The sequence below is a fragment of the Elephantulus edwardii genome, unplaced genomic scaffold (assembly GCF_000299155.1).
Source record: "Elephantulus edwardii isolate Elephantulus edwardi_28Jun2011 unplaced genomic scaffold, EleEdw1.0 scaffold00153, whole genome shotgun sequence".
In the NCBI taxonomy this organism is placed as follows: domain Eukaryota; kingdom Metazoa; phylum Chordata; class Mammalia; order Macroscelidea; family Macroscelididae; genus Elephantulus; species Elephantulus edwardii.
The window spans coordinates 2,170,146-2,176,118 of NW_006399903.1; the positions used below are offsets into that span (position 1 = coordinate 2,170,146).

A 5,973-nucleotide genomic window follows, 5' to 3' on the forward strand; every position below is an offset into this window, starting at 1 on the left:
ACTGAATGTGGAAACTATCAATAATATCATTAATATTACACACAAGCAAAATACTGCTAAAAATAATTCAAAGCCAGCTAAAACAGTATATAGAGAAGGACCTGCCAGAAGTCCAAGCAGGATTTAGAAGAGGCCACAGAACCAGGAATATCATTGCTGATGTCAGATGGATCCTGACTTTAAGTAAGGAATACCAGAAGAGTATCTGTTTGTGCTTTATTGACTATGCAAAGCCATTTAACTGTGTGGATCATAACAAGTTATAGCTAACATTGAGAAGAATGGGAATCTCAGAACACTTAATTATGCACATGTGAAACCTACACTTAGATTAGGAGGCTGTTGTATGAACGGAGTAGAGGAACAAAACATGGTTTAAAATTAAAAAGGGAGTGAATCAGGGTTGTATTCTCTATCCTTACCTATTCAGTCTGTATGCTAAGCAATTATTCAAGATTCTGGACTCTACAAAGAGGAATGCGGCGTCAGAATTGGAGGCAGACTCATCAATAACCTTTGTTATTTAAGTGACTCAACCTTGTTTGCTGAAAGTGAGGAGGACTTGAAGCTCTTGTTGCAGAAGATCAAGGAATGAGGCCTTCTGTATGGATTGCATCTTAGTGTCAGGAAAACAAAGATTCTTACTACTGGATCAACAGGCAACATCATAACAGATGGAGAGAAGACTGAAACTGTCAACAACTTCATATTACTCGGATCCACAACTAATGTTCTAGGTACCAGTGTCAGAAAACCAGTAGAAATATTGCACCGGGAAAATCTTCAGTTAGGGTCCTCTCCAAATTATTGAGGAGTTATGATGTTAGTTTGAAGACTAAGGTGCATCTGATTCAGGCTGTACTCTTTCCAAGTCACTTGCTATGCATCTGAGAAATGGGTAGTGAATAAAGATGACAGAAGGAAAACTGATGCCTTTGAGCTGTGGTGTTGGAGAAGAGTGCTGAACATCCCATGGACTGCTGAAAGAACAAATATGTCTTGGAGAGGGTACAGCCAGAGTGTGGTGGGTTTTTTTTGTTGGGTTTTTTTTGGGGGGTCTATTTTAAAAGTCAAATTTTAAGAAACTAAACGATGCATTATACATGGACTGCACAGGTGACCTTATTCACAGGCAAGTATAGAGATATAGTCACTGTCAACCTATTTTGTGGATACCCTTGTTCATTTGTTCCAAGAAAAATTTACACCATATGACTTGGACTTGGGTTTTGGAATCTTTCTCTCTTCAATGTCATAGCTCCATCCTTTTTGGTTTGTTTTTTTGTTTTTTTTGTGTTTTTTTTTGTAAAGACAATGGCATCTTCTTTAATGCTGAAGGTTAGAACCATGTTGGACAAAGGATCTGTCATCGATGTCCAAAATATATTCTCATTGCTCACCAGTACCGAACTCCATCTTCCATTTCATTGTGTTGTTTACTCCAGATTGCATGTTATTGCAAGCAGGAACAAATATTCTGATTTTTCTAGTTCCGATATGCTCTTCTGTGATTCCTATTAGAGTAGTGACATCCAGTTTTTCATCAGCTGTGAGGAGCTGTGGGTCTCGAGTCTTGGTCCTGAGACAATCCCCACGTAGTAGCACTGGATAACCTGCTTGGAACCCTGGAAACCCTGGAAACGGGAGGAGCAGGTGCTGTGGCTGCTTCTCCCCCATAAGGCTTGCTTCAGCACCACTGACATTGAAGCTACCACCATCATGCTGCAGGCAAACATAGGACCAAGAGCACTTTGTTCAGGCAAAGATGATGAGGCTTCACCTCACGTACTTTGGGCATGTTGCTAGGAGGGGTTATTCTTGGAGAGGGACATGATGTTCAGAGAGGTAGAGGATTAGCAAAGGAGAGGAAGGCCCTTGACCAAGGAGACTGAAATGATGACTGTCACAATGGGATCTAATGTGTCAGAAAGTATGAGGATGGCACAGGACAGGACAGGGTTCAGATCTGTAGTTTACAGGGTTTCAATGGCTTGTACTTGACTCAACAACACCTAACAACAACAATACTGCATCCACAAATCTCTTTAAAGTGCTAAAAATCAAGGGTGTTAAAGACTAAGGTGCATCTAACCCAAGCCATGGAGTTTTCTGTTGCTTCATATGCATGTGGAAATTGGACACTAATTAAGGAAGATCAAAGAATTGATACCTTAGTGGAAGCAAGGAATATTAATGATATCATGAACTGATAAAAGAACAAAGAAACCTGTGTTGGAAAAAAAGGCTGCTAGAGTGTTCCTTAGAAGCAAAGATGGCTAGACCTCATCTCACATATTTTTGGTATATTCTCAGGAGGGGTCAGTACCTGGGGAATTATGCTTGGAAAAGGAGAAGATCAGTGAAAGAGAGGGAGTCCCAACAATTAAAAACAATGGTTTTAAGCAGAGCAGAGACTTGAAGATGATGCAGGACTGAACCAGCTTTAGATGTATTGTACATAGAGTTTCTTTTTTTTAATTATTAAATTTTATTCGTTTTAGTGAACATTTACAGAGATTTTGAGTTTTCATTCATTCATTGTTGCACTGTTTTCTCTACCCTCCTCCCAGTTCGTTCTTCTTCCCCCCCCCACCCCTGAATGTCTGTTTTAATTGTCCAATTGCCACAGTACTTGTCGAAGCCAGTTCTGATTAATCTCCTTGTACATAGAGTTTCTATGACTCAGAGTCAACTCCTTGAACCTAGCAACACTCATTTATCAATGTTCTCATTAGCCAACATTATACAATTGTTGTTGTTGTTAGGAAGTCAGAAATCAACTCATAGCTGACTCACCAGCATGTTTCAGAGATTATAAATGGCACAGATGACCACCGTTCTAATTCACAAGCTGCTCTTTGGATAAAAGATGGTCAATCTCCTCCCATGTGATTAACTGCCTCTGAAAACCCATTGGAGGGTCAGCTATGATTCAGTTCCAACTCGACAGTACTCAACACTACCTTTGACCTGGCAGCACAACTCCTTTCCACGAAGCCACCAGACTTCTCTGTAAACTCTCACAGTATCCAACATTTCACATTGTTTGTGGCTGTTGTCATCAAGCACCATCGAGTTGACAACAACTCACAGCAATGCTGTGAACAACAGATCTGAACTTTGTCCAATGCTGTACGATTCTCATATTTAGGACAGTAGAAAAGTCTACCAGCCAATTTCTTTTTCTATTTTTCACATTAATTATATACTTGTGGTAGTAAAGAGCATCAAGGAGGGAGCTCTGTCTGTGATAGTTTTGTGTCAGCTTAACCAAGCCATGATTCTCAGTCATTTGCCAGCTCTGTCATGCTATAACTTGCCATTTATTCAATGATGTAATTTGGCAGATATGCAATGATGTAGTTATCTTCCATTTTGTGACTGGATGTGGAAATCCTCCACCTGTTGTGTTGTTGTTGTTGTTGTTTTTGTTATTGTTGTTGTTGATTACCATCGAGTTGAGCAAGACTCATAGCGACCCTATGAACAAAAGACCTGAAGCCTTTATATAACTATCGACATTTAGCAAAGTTAATAGAGTTTCCAGAGTCATGTGGTTTAGGAAGTGGATGCCACTCCTGCTTCCTAACCTGTCTTAAACTGGGAGCTCCACTAAATACGATAACCATCATGGGTAACCATTATGGCATTTGACACTCCAATAGCACAAAGTTCAGCATCACAGCAACTCCAGGTTACCTTAGTACAGCATACTGACAGAAGAGTGCTGCACCACTAAGAAGAATGTTCCTCCAAAATATAAGAACCAACTTTAAATACAAAGGCCATCACTGAGGTCTTGCTGACTCTAAACAAGAGGCTTAAATAAAATTTAAAAAAAAACCAATACAATATAGTATATTTTTGTTATTATGTGCTATTGAGTCTCCTGCAATGTATAACAACCCTATGTACATCAGCTCGGAACCCTTCCCTGTCCTGAGCCAGTCTCACTAATTCTGACACACCAACCCCCATTGACCCAGTCACTATATCAATCCATCTCATCCAGGATCTTCCTCTCCTGCACTGTCCCTCCACCCTTCTGAACATGATATCCTCCAAGGACCAATATCTCAGGGTCATATGCCAAAGTATGTGAGGCAGAACTTCAAAATCTTAGCCCTCAAGGAGAGACTTGGTTTCACCCTCTCCAAGACAGACCTATTTGTTTTCTTGATGGTGCATGGTATGTTCAAGACTCTTCTCTAGCACCACAACTGGAAGGCACCTATTTTTCTTAAGTCATTCTTGGTCATTGTCCAATTCTCTGAAGCATAACAAGTATTTGAGAAAACCATAGCTTGAAATAGGCACACATTTGTCTTTAGACTGACATTGTTGTTCTTCATCACTCTGGAGAGGTCCATGACAGCAGATTTTCCCAATGCAATTCGTCTTTTGATTTCCTGACTGCTGGTGTTAAGAATGTTGATTGTGGGTTCGAGCAAGTATAATTACTAACAACCTCAATCTCTTCTCCATCTATCATGGTGCTGCCAATTGGTCCAGTGGTGAGAATATTTGTCTTCTTGATGTTGAGCTTCAATCTATATTGAAGACTACAGTTCTTGACCTTTTGCAGCAAGTGCTTCAAGGTCCTCCTCAGTTTCAGCAAGCAAGGTTATGCCATCTGCGTATCATAAGCTGTTGAAGAGTCTTCCTCCAATCTTGATGCCACAGTCCTCCTCATAAAGTCCTGCTTCTCAAATGATCTGTTCTGCATACAGATTGAAAAGGTATGGAGTCAGGATGAATCCCTGAGATGCACTCCTTTCCTGATTTTGAACTATGTAGTCTTTTCTGGCTCTGTTTTGAGAACTGCTTCTTGGTCCAAGTTTTGCATAAGCACAATCAAATATTCTGGGATTCCCATTTTCCTCACTTGTCATCCACATAGTCAAATGCCTTTGCATCAGCAGTGAAACACAGATAGACATTCTTCTGGGACTCTCTACTTTCTGCCAAGATCCATCTGACACAACCTCTTCTAAACCTAGCTTGTATTTCTGGTAGTTCGGTCAATGTACTGTTCAGTCTACACGTAGCAAAAATATTTGCATAACAGCCTGGTCTTAAGAACTGTGTCAATAGGAAGAATTGGGGATATATTGAATTTTTTTTCTTCATTTAGCTCATCCAGGAGCTCTGGTGGCCTAGTGGCAAGAAGTTGCACTTCAGGCCCAGAAGTACGCGGTTTGAATCCACCAGATGCTCGCTGGAGAAGGAGGAGCAATCTCCTCCTGTACCAGTCAGATCCGATTTGATGGTTGTTGTTGTTGTTATGTGCCATCGAGTTGCTTGCGACTCATAGCGAACCTACTTACAAGAGCCCTAAACGCCGTTCTATCCTGTGCCAACCTCGCCGTCTCAAGCACACTCATTCCCACCACTCCACTCACAGAATCGATCCATCTCATCGAGGGTCTTCCTCTCCTGCATCACCACTCCACTCTCCCAAACATGATGTCCCTCTCCAAGGACCAGTCCCTCCTTGCAACATGTCCTAAGTATGTCAGCCGAAGCTTCAGAATCCTTGACTCCAAGGAGCATTCCGGCTTCACCCTCTCCAGGACAAAGCAGTCTGTTCTCCTAGAAGTCCATGGTATATTCAACACTCTTCTCCAGCACCACAGTTCAAAGGCATAAATTCTCTTTCTATCGTCCTTTTTCACATGATGCGATGCATAGTATATAACTGCAAAGACTATAGCCTGGATCAGGCACACCTTAGTCTCCAGCCTGATGTTGTTGCTCTTCAGTACCCTTGAGAGGTCCCTCACAGCTGACTTTCCCAATGCAATTTGTCTCCTGATTTCCTGGCTGTTGTTACCAAGATTATTGACTGTGGAACCAAGTAAACTAAAACTGTTAACTATCTCAATCTCTTCACCATCCATACTGATGCTGCCAACTGGCCCAGTGGTGAGAATCTTTGTTTTCTTGATGTTGAGCTTCAATCCATAGTGAAGG

General features: G+C 41.2%; 1 pseudogene; it reads right to left on the reverse strand.

Annotated features, from left to right (window-relative positions):
* Positions 1-1,161: 1,161 nt before the first annotated feature.
* LOC102866379 lies at positions 1,162-1,718 on the reverse strand (annotated as a pseudogene).
* Between the last annotated feature and the right edge of the window lie 4,255 nt (positions 1,719-5,973).